The sequence below is a fragment of the Mesoplodon densirostris genome, chromosome 11, assembly GCF_025265405.1.
Source record: "Mesoplodon densirostris isolate mMesDen1 chromosome 11, mMesDen1 primary haplotype, whole genome shotgun sequence".
NCBI classification, from domain to species: Eukaryota; Metazoa; Chordata; class Mammalia; order Artiodactyla; family Ziphiidae; genus Mesoplodon; species Mesoplodon densirostris.
Window position 1 is genome coordinate 775826 of NC_082671.1, and position 21344 is coordinate 797169.

The following is a 21344-nucleotide window of genomic DNA, read 5'->3' on the forward strand; positions in this document are numbered from 1 at the left end:
CCAACACTACACCTTACCCTACGCCGTACCCTAATCCTTCTCCATACGCTGACACTGACCGGTGGGTCAGCACGTACCCTGAGCCTAACACTTTTCCCTACCCTCACCTGTGCCCTAAACCTTGCAGTTCCCTAACCCTAACGCTAGCCTGGAACGGAAACCTACCACCAACCCTACACCTTACACGTTTCCGTACCCTCACCTCTGTCCTAAACCTTGCCGTTCCCTAACCCTAAACCTAGCGCGGAATGGAAACCTGCCACAACTCCTACACCTTACCCTATGCCGTACCTAAATCCTAGTCCGTACGGTTACACTGACACGTGCGTCAGCACGTATCCTGACCCTAACACGTTTCCGTACACTCACCTGTGCCCTAAACCTTGCCGTTCCCTAACCCTAACCCTAGCCCAGAATGGAAACCTACCACCAACACTACACCTTACCCTACGCCGTACCCTAATCCTTCTCCATACGCTGACACTGACCGGTGGGTCAGCACGTACCCTGAGCCTAACACTTTTCCCTACCCTCACCTGTGCCCTAAACCTTGCAGTTCCCTAACCCTAACACTAGCCTGGAACGGAAACCTACCACCAACCCTACACCTTACCCTACGCCGTACCCTAATCCTAATCTGTACGCTGACAATGACCCGTGCGTCAGCACATACCCTGACCCTAACACGTTTCTGTATGCTCACCTGTGCCCTAAACCTTGCCATTCCCTAAACCTAACACTAGGCTGGAACGGAAACCTACCACCAACCCTACACCTTACCCTACGCCGTACCCTAATCCTAAACCGTGCGTCAGCATGTACCCTGACCCTAACACGTTTCTGTACCCTCACCTGTGCTGTAAACCTTGCCGTTCCCTAACCCTAACCCTAGCCCAGAATGGAAACCTACCACCAACACTACACCTTACCCTACGCCGTACCCTAATCCTTCTCCATACGCTGACACTGACCGGTGGGTCAGCACGTACCCTGAGCCTAACACTTTTCCCTACCCTCACCTGTGCCCTAAACCTTGCAGTTCCCTAACCCTAACACTAGCCTGGAACGGAAACCTACCACCAACCCTACACCTTACCCTATGCCGTAACCTAATCCTAATCCGTACGCTTACACTGACCCGTGCGTCAGCAATTACCCTGACCCTAACACGTTTCCGTATGCTCACCTGTGTCCTAAACCTTACGGTTCCCTAAAACTAACCTTAGCGCGGAAAGGAAACCTACCACAAACCCTACACCTTACCCTACGCCGTACCCTAATCCTAACACGTGCGTCAGCATGTACCCTGACCCTAACACGTTTCTGTACCCTCACCTGTGCCGTAAACCTTGCCATTCCCTAAGCCTAACCCTAGCCCAGAATGGAAACCTACCAGAAACCCTACACCTTACCCTACGCCGTACCCTAATCCTTCTCCATACGCTGACACTGACCGGTGCGTCAGCACGTACCCTGAGCCTAACACTTTTCCCTACCCTCACCTGTGCCCTAAACCTTGCAGTTCCCTAGCCATAACCCTAGCCAGGAACGGAAACCTACCACCATCCCTACACCTTACCCTACGCCGTACCTTAATCCTAATCTGTACGCTGACAAAGACCCATGCGTCAGCACACACCCTGACCCTAACACGTTTCCGTACCCTAACCTGTGCCCTAAACCTTGCCGTTCCCTAAGCCTAAACCTAGGCTGGAACGGAAAACTACCACCAACCCTACACCTTACCCTACACCGTACCCTAATCCTAACATGTGCGTCAGCATGTACCCTGACCCTAACACATTTCCGTACTCTCACCTGTGCCCTAAGCCTTGCCGTTCCCTAACCCTAACCCTAGCCCGGAACGGAAACCCGCCACCAGCCCTACGCCTTACCCTACGCCGTTGCCCACTACTGGCCCGTACGCCGGCACTGACCAGTGCGTCAGCACGTAGCCTGGCCCTCCCACGTTTCCGTACCCTCACCTGTACCCTAAGCCTTGCCGTGCCCTAACCCTAACCCTAGCCCGGAACGGAAACCCGCCACGAGCCCTACGCATTACCCTACGCCATACCCTACTCCTGGCCGGTACGCCGGCACTAACCCGTGCGTCAGCACGTAGCCTGGCCCTCCCAAGTTTCCCTATCCTCACCTGTGCCCTAAGCCTTGCCGTTCCCTAACCCTAACCCTAGCCCGGAACGAAAACCCGCCACCAGCCCTACGCCTTACCCTGCACCGTACCCTACTCCTGGTCTGTACGCCGGCACTGACCCATGCGTCAGCACGTAGCCTGGCCCTCCCACGTTTCCGTACCCTCACCTGTGCCCTAAGCCTTGCCGATCCCTAGCCATAACCCTAGCCCGGAACGGAAACCCGCCACCAGCCCTACGCCTTACCCAACGCCGTTGCCTACTCCTGGCCCGTACACCGGCACTGACCAGTGCGTCAGCACGTAGCCTGGCCCTCCCAAGTTTCCGTACCCTCACCAGTGCCCTAAGCCTTGCCGTTCCCTAACCCTAACCCTAGCCCGGAACGGAAACCCTTCACCAGCCCTACGCCTTACCATGCACCGTACCCTACTCCTGGTCCATACGCCGGCACTGACACGTGCGTCAGCACGTAGCCTGGCCCTCCCACGTTTCCGTGCCCTCACCTGTGCCCTAAGCCTTGCCGTTCCCTAGCCATAACCCTAGCCCGGAACGGAAACCCACCACCAGCCCTACGCCTTACCCAACGCCGTTGCCTACTCCTGGCCTGTACGCCGGCACTGACCCGTGCGTCAGCACGTAGCCTGGCCCTCCCACGTTTCCATACCCTCACCTGTGCCCTAAGCCTTGCCGTGCCCTATCCCTAACCCTAGCCCGGAACGGAAACCCGCCACCAGCCCTACGCCTTACCCGAAGCCGTTGCCTACTCCTGGCCCGTACGCCGGCACTGAACCGTGCGTCAGCACGTAGCCAGGCCCCCCCCCCACGTTTCCGTACCTTCACTTGTGCCCTAAGCCTTGCCGAACCCTAACCCTAACCCTAGCCCGGAACGGAAACCCACCACCAGCCCTAAGCCTTACCCTACGCCGTACCCTACTCCTGGCCCGTACGCCGGCACTGACCCGTGCGTCAGCATGTAGCCTGGCCCTCCCACGTTTCCGTAGCCTCACCTGTGCCCTAAGCCTTGCCATTCCCTAACCCTAACCCTAGCCCGGAACAGAAACCCGCCACCAGCCCTACGCCTTACCCTACGCCGTTGCCTACTCCTGGCCCGTACGCCATCACTAAACATGCCTCAGCACGGAGCCTGGCCCTCCCACTTTTTTGTACCCTCACCTGTGCCCTAAGCCTTGCCGTTCCCTAACCCTAACCCTAGCCCGGAATGGAAACCCGCCACCAGCCTTGCGCCTTACCCTATGCCGTTGCCTAGTCCTGGCCCGTACGCCGGCACTGACCCGTGCGTCAGCACGTAGCCAAGCCCTCCCACGTTTCCGTACCCTCACCTGTGCCATAAGCCTTGCCTTTCCCTAACCCTAACCCTAGCCCGGAACGGAAACCCGCCACCAGCCCTACGCCTTACGCTACGCCGTACCGTACTCCTGGCCCGTACGCTGGCACTGACCCGTGCGTTAGCACGTAGCCTGGCCCTCCCACGTTTCCATATCCTCACCTGTGCCCTAAGACTTGCCGTTCCCTAACCCTAACCCTAGCCCGGAACGGAAACCCGCCACCAGCCCTACGCCTTACCCTACGCCGTTGCCTACTCCTAGCCCGTACGTCGGCACTGACCCTTGCGTCAGCACCTAGCCTGGCCCTCCCACGTTTCCGTACCCTCACCTGTGCCCTAAGCCTTGCCGTTCCCTTACCCTAACCCTACCCAGGAACGGAAAACCGCCACGAGCCCTACGCCTTACCCTACGCCGTACCCTATTCCTGGCCCGTACGCCGGCACTGACCCGTGCGTCAGCACGTAGCCTGGCCCTCTCACGTTTCCGTACCCTCACCTGTGCCCTAAGCCTTGCCGATCCCTAACCCTAACCCTAGCCAGGAACGGAAAACCACCACCGGCCCTAAACCTTACCCTACGCCGTACCCTACTTCTGGCCCGTACGCCGGCACTGACCCTTGCGTCAGCACCTAGCCTGGCCCTCCCACGTTTCCGTACCCTCACCTGTGCCCTAAGCCTTGCCGTTCCCTTACCCTAACCCTACCCCGGAACGGAAAACCGCCACGAGCCCTACGCCTTACCCTACGCCGTACCCTACTCCTGGCCTGTAGGCCGGCACTGACCCATGCGTCAGCACGTAGCCTGGCCCTCCCACGTTTCCGTACCCTCACCTGTGCCCTAAGCCTTGCCGATCCCTAACCCTAACCCTAGCCAGGAACGGAAAACCACCACCGGCCCTAAACCTTACCCTACGCCGTACCCTACTCCTGGCCCGTACGCCGGCACTGACCCGTGCGTCAGCGCGTAGCCTGGCCCTCCCAAGTTTCCGTACACTCACCTGTGCCCTAAGCCTTGCCGTTCCCTAACCCTAACCCTAGCCAGGAATGGAAACCCGCCACCAGCCTTATGCCTTACCCTACGCCGTTGCCTAGTCCTGGCCCGTATGCCGGCACTGACCCGTGTGTCAGCACGTAGCCTGGCCCTCCAACGTTTCCGTACCCTCACGTGTGCCGTAAGCCTTGCCTTTCCCTAACCCTAACCCTAGCCCTGAACGAAAACCCGCCACCAGCCCTACGCCTTACGCTACGCCATAACCTACTCCTGGCACTTACGCCGGCACTAACCCGTGCGTCAGCACGTAGCCTGGCCCTAGCACGTTTCCGTACCCTCACCTGTGCCCTAGGCCTTGCCGTGCCCAAACCCTAACCCTAGCCCGGAACGGAAAACCGCCACCAGCCCTACGCCTTACCCTGCGCCGTTGCCTACTCCCGGCCCGTACGCTGGCACTGACCCGTGCGTCAGCACGTAGCCTGTCCCTCCCACGTTTCCGTACCCTCAACTGTGCCCTAAGCCTTGCCGTTCCCTAACCCTAACCATAGCCCGGAACAGAAAACCACCAGCAGCCCTACGCATTACCCTACGCCGTTGCCTACTCCTGGCCCGTACGTCGGCACTGACCCGTGCGTCAGCACGTAGCCTGGCCCTCCCACGTTTCCGTACCCTCACCTGTGCCCTAAGCCTTGCCGTTCCCTAACCCTAACCCTACCACGGAACGGAAAACCCCCACGAGCCCTACACCTTGCCCTACGCCGTACCCTATTCCTGGCCCGTACGCCGGCACTGACCCGTGCGTCAGCACGTAGCCTGGCCCTCTCACGTTTCCGTACCCTCACCTGTGCCCTAAGCCTTGCCATTCCCTAACCCTAACCCTAGCCCAGAACGGATACCCGCCACCAGCCCTACGCCTTACCCTACGCTGTTGCCTACTCCTGGCCCATACGCCGGCACTGAACCGTGCGTCAGCACGTAGCCTGGCCCTCCCACGTTTCCGTACCCTCACCTGTGCCCTAAGCCTTGCCGTTCCCTAACCCTAACCCTAGCCCGGAACAGAAACCCGCCACCATCCCTACGCCTTACCCTACACCTTACCCTACTCCAGGCCTTTACGCCGGCTCTGACCCGTGCGTCAGCACGTAGCCTGGCACTCCCACGTTTCCGTACCCTCACCTGTGCCCTAAGCCTTGCCGTTCCCTAACCCTAACCCTAGCCCGGAACAGAAACCCGCCACCAGCCCTACGCCTTACCCTACGCCGTACCCTACGCCTGGCCTGTAGGCCGGAACTGACCCGTGCGTCAGCACGTAGCCTGGCCCTCCCACGTTTCCGTACTCTCACCTGTGCCCTAAGCCTTGCCGATCCCTAACCCTAACCCTAGCCCGGAACAGAAAACCAACACCGGCCCTAAGCCTTACCCTACGCCGTTCCCTAATACTGGCCCGTACGCCGGCACTGACCCGTGCGTCAGCACGTAGCCTGGCCCTCCCACGTTTCCGTACCCTCACCTGTGCCCTAAGCCTTGCCGTTCCCTAACCCTAACCCTAGCCCGGAACGGTAAACCGCCACCAGCCCTATGCCTTACCCTATGCCGAACCCTACTCCTGGCCCGTACGCTGGCACTGACCCGTGCGTCAGCACGTAGCCTGGCCCTCCCACGTTTCCATATCCTCACCTGTGCCCTAAGCCTTGCCGTTCCCTAACCCTAACCCTAGCCCGGAACGGAAACCCGCCACCAGCCCTACGCCTTACCCTACGCTGTTGCCTACTCCTGGCCCTTACGCCGGCACTGAATCGTGCGTCAGCACGTAGCCTGGCCCTCCCACGTTTCCGTACCCTCACCTGTGCCCTAAGCCTTGCCGTTCCCTAACCCTAACCCTAGCCCGGAACAGAAACCCGCCACCATCCCTACGCCTTACCCTACACATTACCCTACTCCTGGCCCGTACGCCGGCACTGACCTGTGCGTCAGCACGTAGCCTGGCACTCCCACGTTTCCGTACCCTCACCTGTGCCCTAAGGCTTGCCGTTCCCTAAACCTAACCCTAGCCCGGAACAGAAATACGCCACCAGCCCTACGCCTTACCCTACGCCGTACCCTACTCCTGGCCGGTACGACGGCACTGACCCGTGTGTCAGCACGTAGCCTGGCCCTCCCACGTTTCCCTATCCTCACCTGTGCCCTAAGCCTTGCCGTTCCCTAACCCTAACCCTAGCCCGGAACAGAAACCCGCCACCAGCCCTACGCATTACCCTACGCCGTACCCTACTCCTGGCCGGTACGCCGGCACTGACCCGTGTGTCAGCACGTAGCCTGGCCCTCCCACGTTTCCCTATCCTCACCTGTGCCCTAAGCCTTGCCATTCCCTAACCCTAACCCTAGCCCGGAACGGAAACACGCCACCAGCCCTACGCCTTACCCTACGCCGTACCCTACTCCTGGCCCGTACGCCGGCACTGACCCGTGAGTCAGCACGTAGCCTGGCCCTCCCACATTTCTGTACCCTCACCTGTGCCCTAAGCCTTGCCGTTCCCTAACCCTAACCCTAGCCAAGAACGGAAACCCGCCACCAGCCCTACGCCTTACCCTGCACCGTACCCTACTCCTGGTCGGTACGCCGGCACTGACCCATGCGTCAGCACGTAGCCTGGCCCTCCCACGTTTCCGTACCCTCACCTGTGCCCTAAGCCTTGCCGTGCCTTAACCCTAACCCTAGCCCGGAACGGAAACCCGCCACCAACCCTACGCCTTACCCTAAGCCGTTGCTTACTCCTGGCCCGTACGCCGGCATTGACCCGTGCGTCAGCACGTACCAGGCCCCCCCACGTTTCCGTACCCTCACTTATGCCCTAAGCCTTGCCGTTCCCTAACCCTAACCCTAGCCCGGAACGAAAACCCGCCACCAGCCCTACGCCTTACCCTGCGCTGTTGCCTACTCCTGGGCCATACGCCGGCACTGACCCGTGCGTCAGCACGTAACCTGGCCCTCCCAGGTTTCCGTACCCTCACCTGTGCCCTAAGCCTTGCCGTTCCCTAACCCTAACTCTAGCCCGAAACAGAAACCCGCCACCAGCCCTACGCCTTACCCTACGCCGTTGCCTACACCTGGCCCGTACACCGGCACTGACCCATGCGTCAGCACGTAGCCTGGCCCTCCCACATTTCCGTACCCTCACCTGTGCCCTAAGCCTTGCCGTTCCCTAACCCTAACCCTAGCCCGGAACGGAAACCCGCCACCAGCCCTACGCCTTACCCTACGCCGTACCCTATTCCTGGCCCGTACGCCGGCACTGACCCGTGCGTCAGCACGTAGCCTGGCCCTCTCACGTTTCCGTACCCTCACCTGTGCCCTAAGCCTTGCCATTCCCTAACCCTAACCCTAGCCCGGAACGGATACCCGCCACCAGCCCTACGCCTTACCCTACGCTGTTGCCTACTCCTGGCCCATACGCCGGCACTGAACCGTGCTTCAGCACGTAGCCTGGCCCTCCCACGTTTCCGTACCCTCACCTGTGCCCTAAGCCTTGCCGTTCCCTAACCCTAACCCTAGCCCGGAACAGAAACCCGCCACCATCCCTACGCCTTACCCTACACCTTACCCTACTCCAGGCCTTTACGCCGGCTCTGACCCGTGCGTCAGCACGTAGCCTGGCACTCCCACGTTTCCGTACCCTCACCTGTGCCCTAAGCCTTGCCGTTCCCTAACCCTAACCCTAGCCCGGAACAGAAACCCGCCACCAGCCCTACGCCTTACCCTACGCCGTACCCTACTCCTGGCCTGTAGGCCGGAAATGACCCGTGCGTCAGCACGTAGCCTGGCCCTCCCACGTTTCCGTACTCTCACCTGTGCCCTAAGCCTTGCCGATCCCTAACCCTAACCCTAGCCCGGAACAGAAAACCAACACCGGCCCTAAGCCTTACCCTACGCCGTTCCCTAATACTGGCCCGTACGCCGGCACTGACCCGTGCGTCAGCACGTAGCCTGGCCCTCCCACGTTTCCGTACCCTCACCTGTGCCCTAAGCCTTGCCATTCCCTAACCCTAACCCTAGCCCGGAACGGTAAACCGCCACCAGCCCTACGCCTTACCCTATGCCGAACCCTACTCCTGGCCCGTACGCTGGCACTGACCCGTGCGTCAGCACGTAGCCTGGCCCTCCCACGTTTCCATATCCTCACCTGTGCACTAAGCCTTGCCGTTCCCTAACCCTAACCCTAGCCCGGAACAGAAACCCGCCACCAGCCCTACGCCTTACCCTACGCCGTTGCCTACTCCTGGCCCGTACGCCATCACTAAACATGCCTCAGCACGGAGCCTGGCCCTCCCACTTTTTTGTACCCTCACCTGTGCCCTAAGCCTTGCCGTTCCCTAACCCTAACCCTAGCCCGGAATGGAAACCCGCCACCAGCCTTGCGCCTTACCCTACGCCGTTGCCTAGTCCTGGCCCGTACGCCGGCACTGACCCGTGCGTCAGCACGTAGCCTGGCCCTCCCACGTTTCCGTACCGTCACCTGTGCCATAAGCCTTGCCTTTCCCTAACCCAAACCCTAGCCCGGAACGGAAACCCGCCACCAGCCCTACGCCTTACCCTACGCCGTACCCGACTCCTAGCACGTACGCTGGCACTAACCCGTGCGTCAGTACGTAGCCTGGCCCTCCCAGGTTTCCGTACCCTCACCTGTGCCCTAAGCCTTCCCGTTCCCTAACCCTAACCCTAGCCAGGAACGGAAACCCTCCACCAGCCCTACGCATTGCCCTGCGCCGTTGCCTACTCCCGGCCCGTACGCCGGCACTGACCCGTGCGTCAGCACGTAGCCTGTCCCTCCCACGTTTCCGTACCCTCAACAGTGCCCTAAGCCTTGCCGTTCCCTAAACCTAACCCTAGCCCGGAACGAAAACCCGCCACCAGCCCTACGCCTTACGCTACGCCGTACCGTACTCCTGGCCCGTACGCTGGCACTGACCCGTGCGTTAGCACGTAGCCTGGCCCTCCCACGTTTCCATATCCTCACCTGTGCCCTAAGACTTGCCGTTCCCTAACCCTAACCCTAGCCCGGAACGGAAACCCGCCACCAGCCCTACGCCTTACCCTACGCCGTTACCTACTCCTAGCCCGTACGTCGGCACTGACCCTTGCGTCAGCACCTAGCCTGGCCCTCCCACGTTTCCGTACACTCACCTGTGCCCTAAGCCTTGCCGTTCCCTAACCCTAACCCTACCCCGGAACGGAAAACCGCCACGAGCCCTACGCCTTACCCTACGCCGTACCCTATTCCTGGCCCGTACGCCGGCACTGACCCATGCGTCAGCACGTAGCCTGGCCCTCTCACGTTTCCGTACCCTCACCTGTGCCCGAAGCCTTGCCGTTCCATAACCCTAACCCTAGCCCGGAACAAAACCCGCCACCAGCCCTACGCCTTACCCTACACCTAGCCCTACTCCTGGCCCGTACGCCGGCACTGACCCGTGCGTCAGCACGTAGCCTGGCACTCCCACGTTTCCGTACCCTCACCTGTGCCCGAAGCCTTGCCGTTCCATAACCCTAACCCTAGCCCAGAACAAAAACCCACCACCAGCCCTACGCCTTACCCTACGCCGTACCCTACTCCTGGCCTGTAGGCCGGCACTGACCCATGCGTCAGCACATAGCCTGGCCCTCCCACATTTCCGTACCCTCACCTGTGCCCTAAGCCTTGCCGTTCCCTAACCCTAACCCTAGCCCTGAACGGAAACCCGCCACCAGCCCTACGTCTTACCCTACGCCGTTGCCTACTCCTGGCCCGTACGCCGTCACTGACCCGTGCCTCAGCACGTAGCCTGGCCCTCCCACTTTTTTGTACTCTCACCTTTGCCCTACGCCTTGCCGTTCCCTAACCCTAACCCTAGCCCGGAATGGAAACCCGCCACCAGCCTTATGCCTTACCCTACGCCGTTGCCTAGTCCTGGCCCGTACGCCGGCACTGACCCGTGTGTCAGCACGTAGCCTGGCCCTCCAACGTTTCCGTACCCTCACGTGTGCCGTAAGCCTTGCCGTTCCCTAACCCTAACCCTAGCCCGGAACGAAAACCCGCCACCAGCCCTACGCCTTACGCTACGCCATAACCTACTCCTGGCACTTACGCCGGCACTAACCCGTGCGTCAGCACGTAGCCTGGCCCTAGCACGTTTCCGTACCCTCACCTGTGCCCTAAGCCTTGCCGTGCCCTAACCCTAACCCTAGCCCGGAACGGAAAACCGCCACCAGCCCTACGCCTTACCCTGCGCCGTTGCCTACTCCCGGCCCGTACGCTGGCACTGACCCGTGCGTCAGCACGTAGCCTGTCCCTCCCACGTTTCCGTACCCTCAACTGTGCCCTAAGCCTTGCCGTTCCCTAACCCTAACCATAGCCCGGAACAGAAACCCACCACCAGCCCTACGCATTACCCTACGCCGTTGCCTACTCCTGACCCGTACGTCGGCACTGACCCGTACGTCAGCACGTAGCCTGGCCCTCCCACGTTTCCGTACCCTCACCTGTGCCCTAAGCCTTGCCGTTCCGTAACCCTAACCCTAGCCCGGAACGGAAAACCCCCACGAGCCCTACACCTTGCCCTACGCCGTACCCTATTCCTGGCCCGTACGCCGGCACTGACCCGTGCGTCAGCACGTAGCCTAGCCCTCTCACGTTTCCGTACCCTCACCTGTGCCCTAAGCCTTGCCGTTCCCTAACCCTAACCCTAGCCCGGAACGGATACCCGCCACCAGCCCTACGCCTTACCCTACGCTGTTGCCTACTCCTGGCCCATACGCCGGCACTGAACCGTGCGTCAGCACGTAGCCTGGCCCTCCCACGTTTCCGTACCCTCACCTGTGCCCTAAGCCTTGCCGTTCCCTAACCCTAACCCTAGCCCGGAACAGAAACCCGCCACCATCCCTACGCCATACCCTACACCTTACCCTACTCCTGGCCTTTACGCCGGCTCTGACCCGTGCGTCAGCACGTAGCCTGGCACTCCCACGTTTCCGTACCCTCACCTGTGCCCTAAGCCTTGCCGTTCCCTAACCCTAACCCTAGCCCGGAACAGAAACCCGCCACCAGCCCTACGCCTTACCCTACGCCGTACCCTACTCCTGGCCTGTAGGCCGGAACTGACCCGTGCGTCAGCACGTAGCCTGGCCCTCCCACGTTTCCGTACCCTCACCTGTGCCCTAAGCCTTGCCGATCCCTAACCCTAACCCTAGCCCGGAACAGAAAACCAACACCGGCCCTAAGCCTTACCCTACGCCGTTCCCTAATACTGGCCCGTACGCCGGCACTGACCCGTGCGTCAGCACGTAGCCTGGCCCTCCAACGTTTCCGTACCCTCACCTGTGCCCTAAGCCTTGCCGTTCCCTAACCCTAACCCTAGCCGGGAACGGTAAACCGCCACCAGCCCTACGCATTAACCTATGCCGAACCCTACTCCTGGCCCGTACGCTGGCACTGACCCGTGCGTCAGCACGTAGCCTGGCCCTCCCACGTTTCCGTACCCTCACCTGTGCCCTAAGGCTTGCCGTTCCCTAACCCTAACCCTAGCCCGGAACAGAAATCCGCCACCAGCCCTACGCCTTACCCTACGCCGTACCCTACTCCTGGCCGGTACGACGGCACTGACCCGTGTGTCAGCACGTAGCCTGGCCCTCCCACGTTTCCCTATCCTCACCTGTGCCCTAAGCCTTGCCGTTCCCTAACCCTAACCCTAGCCCGGAACAGAAACCCGCCACCAGCCCTACGCATTACCCTACGCCGTACCCTACTCCTGGCCGGTACGCCGGCACTGACCCGTGTGTCAGCACGTAGCCTGGCCCTCCCACGTTTCCCTATCCTCACCTGTGCCCTAAGCCTTGCCGTTCCCTAACCCTAACCCTAGCCCGGAACGGAAACCCGCCACCAGCCCTACGCCTTACCCTACGCCGTACCCTACTCCTGGCCCGTACGCCGGCACTGACCCGTGAGTCAGCACGTAGCCTGGCCCTCCCACATTTCTATACCCTCACCTGTGCCCTAAGCCTTGCCGTTCCCTAACCCTAACCCTAGCCAGGAACGGAAACCCGCCACCAGCCCTACGCCTTACCCTGCACCGTACCCTACTCCTGGTCGGTACGCCGGCACTGACCCATGCGTCAGCACGTAGCCTGGCCCTCCCACGTTTCCGTACCCTCACCTGTGCCCTAAGCCTTGCCGTGCCTTAACCCTAACCCTAGCCCGGAACGGAAACCCGCCACCAACCCTACGCCTTACCCTAAGCCGTTGCCTACTCCTGGCCCGTACGCCGGCATTGACCCGTGCGTCAGCACGTACCAGGCCCCCCCACGTTTCCGTACCCTCACTTATGCCCTAAGACTTGCCGTTCCCTAACCCTAACCCTAGCCCGGAACGAAAACCCGCCAGCAGCCCTACGCCTTACCCTGCGCTGTTGCCTACTCCTGGGCCATACGCCGGCACTGACCCGTGCGTCAGCACGTAACCTGGCCCTCCCAGGTTTCCGTACCCTCACCTGTGCCCTAAGCCTTGCCGTTCCCTAACCCTAACTCTAGCCCAAAACGGAAACCCGCCACCAGCCCTACGCCTTACCCTACGCCGTTGCCTACACCTGGCCCGTACACCGGCACTGACCCATGCGTCAGCACGTAGCGTGGCCCTCCCACGTTTCCGTACCCTCACCTGTGCCCTAAGCCTTGCCGTTCCCTAACCCTAACCCTAGCCCGGAACGGAAACCCGCCACCAGCCCTACGCCTTACCCTACGCCGTACCCTACTCCTAGCCCGTACGCAGGCACTGACCCGTGCGTCAGCATGTAGCCTGGCCCTCCCACGTTTCCGTACCATCACCTGTGCCCTAAGCCTTGCCGAACCCTAACCCTAACCCTAGCCCGGAACGGAAACCCACCACCAGCCCTAAGCCTTACCCTACGCCGTACCCTACTCCTGGCCCGTACGCCGGCACTGACCCGTGCGTCAGCATGTAGCCTGGCCCTCCCACGTTTCCGTACCCTCACCTCTGCCCTAAGCCTTGCCGTTCCCTAACCCTAACCCTAGCCCGGAACGGAAAGCAGCCACCAGCCCTACGCCTTACCCTACGCCGTTGCCTACTCCTGGCCCGTACGTCGGCACTGACCCGTGCGTCAGCACGTAGCCTGGCCCTCCCACGTTTCCATACCCTCACCTGTGCCCTAAGCCTTGCCGTTCCCTAACCCTAACCCTACCCCGGAACGGAAAACCGCCACGAGCCCTACACCTTACCCTACGCCGTACCCTATTCCTGGCCCGTACGCTGGCACTGACCCGTGCGTCAGCACGTAGCCTGGCCCTCTCACGTTTCCGTACCCTCACCTGTGCCCTAAGCCTTGCCATTCCCTAACCCTAACCCTAGCCCGGAACGGATACCCGCCACCAGCCCTACGCCTTACCCTACGCTGTTGCCTACTCCTGGCCCGTACGCCGGCACTGAACCGTGCGTCAGCACGTAGCCTGGCCCTCCCACGTTTACGTACCCTCACCTGTGCCCTAAGCCTTGCCGTTCCCTAACCCTAAACCTAGCCCGGAACAGAAACCCGCCACCTGCCCTACGCCTTACCCTACACCTTACCCTACTCCTGGCCTTTACGCCGGCTCTGACCCGTCCGTCAGCACGTAGCCTGGCACTCCCACGTTTCCGTACCCTCACCTGTGCCCTAAGCCTTGCCGTTCCCTAACCCTAACCCTAGCCCGGAACAGAAACCCGCCACCAGCCCTACGCCTTACCCTACGCCGTACCCTACTCCTGGCCTGTAGGCCGGAACTGACCCGTGCGTCACCACGTAGCCTGGCCCTCCCACGTTTCCGTACCCTCACCTGTGCCCTAAGCCTTGCCGATCCCTAACCCTAACCCTAGCCCGGAACAGAAAACCACCACCAGCCCTAAGCCTTACCATACGCCGTACCCTAATACTGGCCCGTACGCCGGCACTGACCCGTGCGTCAGCACGTAGCCTGGCCCTCCAACGTTTCCGTACCCTCACCTGTTCCCTAAGGCTTGCCGTTCCCTAACCCTAACCCTAGCCCGGAACGGAAACCCGCCACCAGCCCTACGCCTTACTCTACACGGTACCCTACTCCTGTCCCATACGCCGGCACTGACCCGTGTGTCAGCACGTAGCCTGGCACTCCCACGTTTCCGTACCCTCACCTGTGCCCTAAGCCTTGCTGTTCCCTAACCCTAACCCTAGCCCAGAACAGAAACCCGCCACAAGCCCTACGCCTTACCCTGCGCTGTTGCCTACTCCTGGGCCATACACCGGCACTGACCCATGCGTCAGCACGTAGCGTGGCCCTCCCACGTTTCCGTACCCTCACCTGTGCCCTAAGCCTTGCCGTTCCCTAACCCTAACCCTAGCCCGGAACGGAAACCCGCCACCAGCCCTACGCCTTACCCTACGCCGTACCCTACTCCTAGCCCGTACGCAGGCACTGACCCGTGCGTCAGCATGTAGCCTGGCCCTCCCACGTTTCCGTACCATCACCTGTGCCCTAAGCCTTGCCGAACCCTAACCCTAACCCTAGCCCGGAACGGAAACCCACCACCAGCCCTAAGCCTTACCCTACGCCGTACCCTACTCCTGGCCCGTACGCCGGCACTGACCCGTGCGTCAGCATGTAGCCTGGCCCTCCCACGTTTCCGTACCCTCACCTCTGCCCTAAGCCTTGCCGTTCCCTAACCCTAACCCTAGCCCGGAACGGAAACCCGCCACCAGCCCTACGCCTTACCCTACGCCGTTGCCTACTCCTGGCCCGTACGTCGGCACTGACCCGTGCGTCAGCACGTAGCCTGGCCCTCCCACGTTTCCATACCCTCACCTGTGCCCTAAGCCTTGCCGTTCCCTAACCCTAACCCTACCCCGGAACGGAAAACCGCCACGAGCCCTACACCTTACCCTACGCCGTACCCTATTCCTGGCCCGTACGCTGGCACTGACCCGTGCGTCAGCACGTAGCCTGGCCCTCTCACGTTTCCGTACCCTCACCTGTGCCCTAAGCCTTGCCATTCCCTAACCCTAACCCTAGCCCGGAACGGATACCCGCCACCAGCCCTACGCCTTACCCTACGCTGTTGCCTACTCCTGGCCCGTACGCCGGCACTGAACCGTGCGTCAGCACGTAGCCTGGCCCTCCCACGTTTACGTACCCTCACCTGTGCCCTAAGCCTTGCCGTTCCCTAACCCTAAACCTAGCCCGGAACAGAAACCCGCCACCAGCCCTACGCCTTACCCTACACCTTACCCTACTCCTGGCCTTTACGCCGGCTCTGACCCGTCCGTCAGCACGTAGCCTGGCACTCCCACGTTTCCGTACCCTCACCTGTGCCCTAAGCCTTGCCGTTCCCTAACCCTAACCCTAGCCCGGAACAGAAACCCGCCACCAGCCCTACGCCTTACCCTACGCCGTACCCTACTCCTGGCCTGTAGGCCGGAACTGACCCGTGCGTCACCACGTAGCCTGGCCCTCCCACGTTTCCGTACCCTCACCTGTGCCCTAAGCCTTGCCGATCCCTAACCCTAACCCTAGCCCGGAACAGAAAACCACCACCAGCCCTAAGCCTTACCATACGCCGTACCCTAATACTGGCCCGTACGCCGGCACTGACCCGTGCGTCAGCACGTAGCCTGGCACTCCCACGTTTCCGTACCCTCACCTGTGCCCTAAGCCTTGCTGTTCCCTAACCCTAACCCTAGCCCAGAACAGAAACCCGCCACAAGCCCTACGCCTTACCCTACGCTGTACCCTACTCCTGGCCCGTACGCCGGCACTGACACATGCGTCAGCACGTAGCCTGGCCCTCCCAGGTTTCGGTACCCTCACATGTGCCCTAAGCCTTGCCGTTCCCTAACCCTAACCCTAGCCCAGAACGGAAACCAGCCACCAGCACAATGCCTTACCCTACGCCGTACCCTACTCCTGGCCCATACGCCGGCACTGACCCGTGCGTCAGCACATAGCCTGGCCCTCCCACGTTTCCGTACCCTCACCTGTGCCCTAAGCCTTGCCCTTCCCTAACCCTAATCCTAGCGCAGAACGGAAACCCGCCAGCAGCCCTACGCCTTACCCTACGCCGTACCCTACTCCTGGCCCGTACGCCGGCACTGACCCATGCGTCAGCACGTAGCCTGGCCCTCCCACGTTTCCGTACCCTCACCTGTTCCCTAAGCCTTGCCGTACCCTAACCCTAACCCTAGCCCGGAACAGAAACCCGCCACCAGCCCTACGCCTTACCCTATGCCGTACCCTACTCCTGGCCCGTACACCGGCACTGACCCGTGCGTCAGCACGTAGCCTGGCCCTCCAACGTTTCCGTACCCTCAACTGTGCCCTAAGCTTTGCCGTTCCCTAACCTTAAACCTACCCCGGAACTGAAACTCGCCACCAGCCCTACGCCTTACCCTACGCCGTTGCCTACTCCTGGCCCGTACGCCGGCACTGACCCATGCGTCAGCATGTAGCCTGGCCCTCCCACGTTTCCGTACCCTCACCTGTGTCCTAAGCCTTGCCTTTCCCTAACCCTAACCCTAGCCCTGAACAGAAACCCGCCACCAGCCCTACGCCTTACCCTACGCCGTTGCCTACTCCTGGCCCGTACGCCGGCACTGACCCGTGCGTCAGCACGTAGCCTGGCCCTCCCACGTTTCCGTACCCTCACCTGTGCCCTAATACTTACCGTTCCCTAACCCTAACCCTAGCCCGGAACGGAAAACCGCCAGCAGCGCTACGCCTTTCCCTACGCCATACCCTACTCCTGGCCCGTACGCCAGCACTGACCCATGCGTCAGAACGTAGCCTGGCGCTCCCACGTTTCCAGACCCTCACCTGTTCCTTAATCCTTGCCGTTCCCTAACCCTAACCCTAGCCCGGAACAGAAATCCGCCACCAGCACTACGCCTTACACTACGCCGTACCCTACTCCTGGCCCGTACGCCGACACTGACACATGCGTCAGCACGTAGCCTGGCCCTCCCACGTTTCCGTATCCTCACCTGTGCCGTAAGCCTTGCCGTTCCCTAACCCGAACCCTAGCCCTGAATGGAAATCCGCCACCAGACCTACGCCTTACCCTATGCCGTTGCCTACTCCTGGCCCGTACGCCGGCACTGACCCATGCGTCAGCACGTAGCCTGGCCCTCCCACGTTTCCGTACCCTCACCTGTGCCCTAAGCCTTGCCGTTCCCTAACCCTAACCCTAGCCCGGAACGAAAACCCGCCACCAGCCCTACGCCTTATCCTACGCCGTTGCCTATTCCTGGCCAGTACGCCGGCACTGACCCGTGCGTCAGCACGTAGCCTGGCCCTCCCACGTTTCCGTACCCTCACATGTGCCCTAAGCCTTGCAGTTCCCTAACCCTAACCCTAGCCCGGAACGGAAACCCGCCACCAGCCGTACGCCTTACCCTACGCCGTTGCCTACTCCTGGCCAATACGGCGGCACTGACCCGTGCGTCAGCACTTAGCCTGGCCCTCTCACTTTTCTGTACCCTCACCTGTGCCTTAAGCCTTGCCGTTCCCTAACCCTAACCCTAGCCCTGAACGGAAACCCGCCACCAGCCCTACGCCTTACCCTATGCCGTTGCCTACTCCTGGCCCGTACGCCGGCACTGACACGTGTGTCAGCACATAGCCTGGCCCTCCCACGTTTCCGTACCCTCACCTGTGCCGTAAGCCTTGCCGTTCCCTAACCCTAACCCTAGCCCAGAACGGAAACCCGCCAGCAGCGCTACGCCTTACCCTACGCCGTACCCTACTCCTGGCCCGTACGCCGGCACTGACCCATGCGTCAGAACGTAGCCTGGCGCTCCCACGTTTCCAGACCCTCACCTGTTCCCTAATCCTTGCCGTTCCCTAACCCTAACCCTAGCCCGGAACAGAAATCCGCCACCAGCCCTATGCCTTACACTACGCCGTACCCTACTTCTGGCCCGTACGCCGACACTGACACATGCGTCAGCACGTAGCCTGGCCCTCCCACGTTTCCGTATCCTCACCTGTGCCGTAAGCCTTGCCGTTCCCTAACCCGAACCCTAGCCCTGAATGGAAATCCGCCACCAGCCCTACGCCTTACCCTATGCCGTTGCCTACTCCTGGCCCGTACGCGGGCACTGACACATGCGTCAGCACGTAGCCTGGCCCTCCCACGTTTCCGTACCCTCACCTGTGCCCTAAGCCTTGCCGTTCCCTAACCCTAACCCTAGCGCAGAACGGAAACCCGCCAGCAGCCCTACGCCTTACCCTATGCCGTTGCCTACTCCTGGCCCGTACGCCGGCACTGACACGTGTGTCAGCACGTAGCCAACCCCCCCCACGTTTCCGTACCCTCACCTGTGCCCTAAGCCTTGCCGTTCCCTAACCCTAACCCTAGCCCGGAACGAAAACCCGCCAACAGCCCTACGCCTTACCCTACGCCATTGCCTATTGCTGGCCAGTACGCCGGCACTGGCCCGTGCGTCAGCACGTAGCCTGGCCCTCCCACGTTTCCGTACCATCATCTGTACCCTAAGCCTTGCCGTTCCCTAACCCTAACCCTAGCCCGGAACGGAAACCCGCCACCAGCCGTACGCCTTACCCTACGCCGTTGCCTACTCCTGGCCCGTACGCCGGCACTGACCCGTGCGTCAGCACGTAGCCTGGCCCTCTCACTTTTCTGTACCCTCACCTGTGCCCTAAGCCTTGCCGTTCCCTAACCTTAACCCTACCCCGGAACGGAAACCCGCCACCAGCCCTACGCCTTACCCTACGCCGTTGCCTACTCCTGGCCCGTACGCCGGCACTGACCCGTGCGTCAGCACGTAGCCTGGCCCTCCCACGTTTCCGTACCCTCACCTGTGCCCTAAGCCTTGCCGTTCCCTAACCCTAACCCTAGCGCAGAACGGAAACCCGCCAGCAGCCCTACGCCTTACCCTACGCCGTACCCTACTCCTGGCCCGTACGCCGGCACTGACCCATGCGTCAGCACGTAGCCTGGCCCTCCCACGTTTCCGTACCCTCACCTGTTCCCTAAGCCTTGCCGTGCCCTAACCCTAACCCTAGCCCGGAACAGAAACCCGCCACCAGCCCTACACCTTTCCCTACGCTGTACCCTACTCCTGGCCCGTACGCCGGCACTGACCCGTGCGTCAGCACGTAGCCTGGCCCTCCCACGTTTCCGTACCCTCACCTGTGCCCTAAGCCTTGCCGTTCCCTAACCCTAACCCTAGCCCGGAACGGAAAACCGCCAGCAGCGCTACGCCTTTCCCTACGCCGTACCCTACTCCTGGCCCGTACGCCGGCACTGACCCATGCGTCAGAACGTAGCCTGGCGCTCCCACGTTTCCAGACCCTCACCTGTTCCCTAATCCTTGCCGTTCCCTAACCCTAACCCTAGCCCGGAACAGAAATCCGCCACCAGCCCTACGCCTTACACTACGCCGTACCCTACTCCTGGCCCGTACGCCGACACTGACACATGCGTCAGCACGTAGCCTGGCCCTCCCACGTTTCCGTATCCTCACCTGTGCCGTAAGCCTTGCCGTTCCCTAACCCGAACCCTAGCCCTGAATGGAAATCCGCCACCAGCCCTACGCCTTACCCTATGCCGTTGCCTACTCCTGGCCAGTACGCCGGCACTGACCCGTGCGTCAGCACGTAGCCTGGCCCTCTCACTTTTCTGTACCCTCACCTGTGCCTTAAGCCTTGCCGTTCCCTAACCCTAACCCTAGCCCTGAACGGAAACCCGCCACCAGCCCTACGCCTTACCCTATGCTGTTGCCTACTCCTGGCCCACATGCCGGCACTGACCCGTGCGTCAGCACGTAGTCTGGCCCGCCCACGTTTCCGTACCCTCACCTGTGCCCTAAGCCTTGCCGTTCGCTAACCCTAACGCTAGCCCAGAACCTAAACCCGCCAGCAGCTCTACGCCTTACCCTACGCCGTACCCTACTCCTGGCAAATACGCCGGCACTGACCCATGCGTCAGCACGTAGCCTGGCCCTCCCAAGTTTCCGTACCCTCACCTGTGCCCTAAGCCTTGCCGAACCCTAACCCTAACCCTAGCCCGGAACAGAAACCCGCCACCAGCCCTACGCCTTACCCTACGCCGTTGCCTACTCCTGGCCCGTACGCCGGCACTGACCCGTGCGTCAGCACGTAGCCTGGCACTCCCACGTTTCCGTACCCTCACCTGTGCCCTAAGCCTTGCCGTTCCCTAACCCTAACCCTAGGCCGGAACGGAAACGCGCCACCAGCCCTAGTCCTTACCCTACACCGTACCCTACTCCTGGCCCGTACGCCGGCACTGACCCTTGCGTCATCACGTAGCCTGGCCCGCCGACGTTTCCGTACCCTCACCTGTGCCCTAAGCCTTGCCGTTCCCTAACCCTAACCCTGGCCCGGAACCGAAACCCGCCACCAGCCCAACACCTTACCCTACGCCGTACCCTACTCCTGGCCCGTACGCTGGCATTGACCCGTGCGTCAGCACGTAGCTTGACCCTCCCACGTTTCCGTACCCTCACCTGTGCCCTAAGCCTTGCCGTTCCCTAACCTTAACCCTACCCCGGAACGGAAACCCGCCACCAGCCCTACGCCTTACCCTACGCCGTTGCCTACTCCTGGCCCGTACGCCGGCACTGACATATGCGTCAGCACGTAGCCTGGCCCTCCCACGTTTCGGTACCCTCACCTGTGCCCTAAGCCTTGCCGTTCCCTAACCCTAACCCTAGCCCAGAATGGAAACCAGCCACCAGCCCAATGCCTTACCCTACGCCGTACCCTACTCCTGGCCCATACGCCGGCACTGACCCGTGCGTCAGCACATAGCCTGGCCCTCCCACGTTTC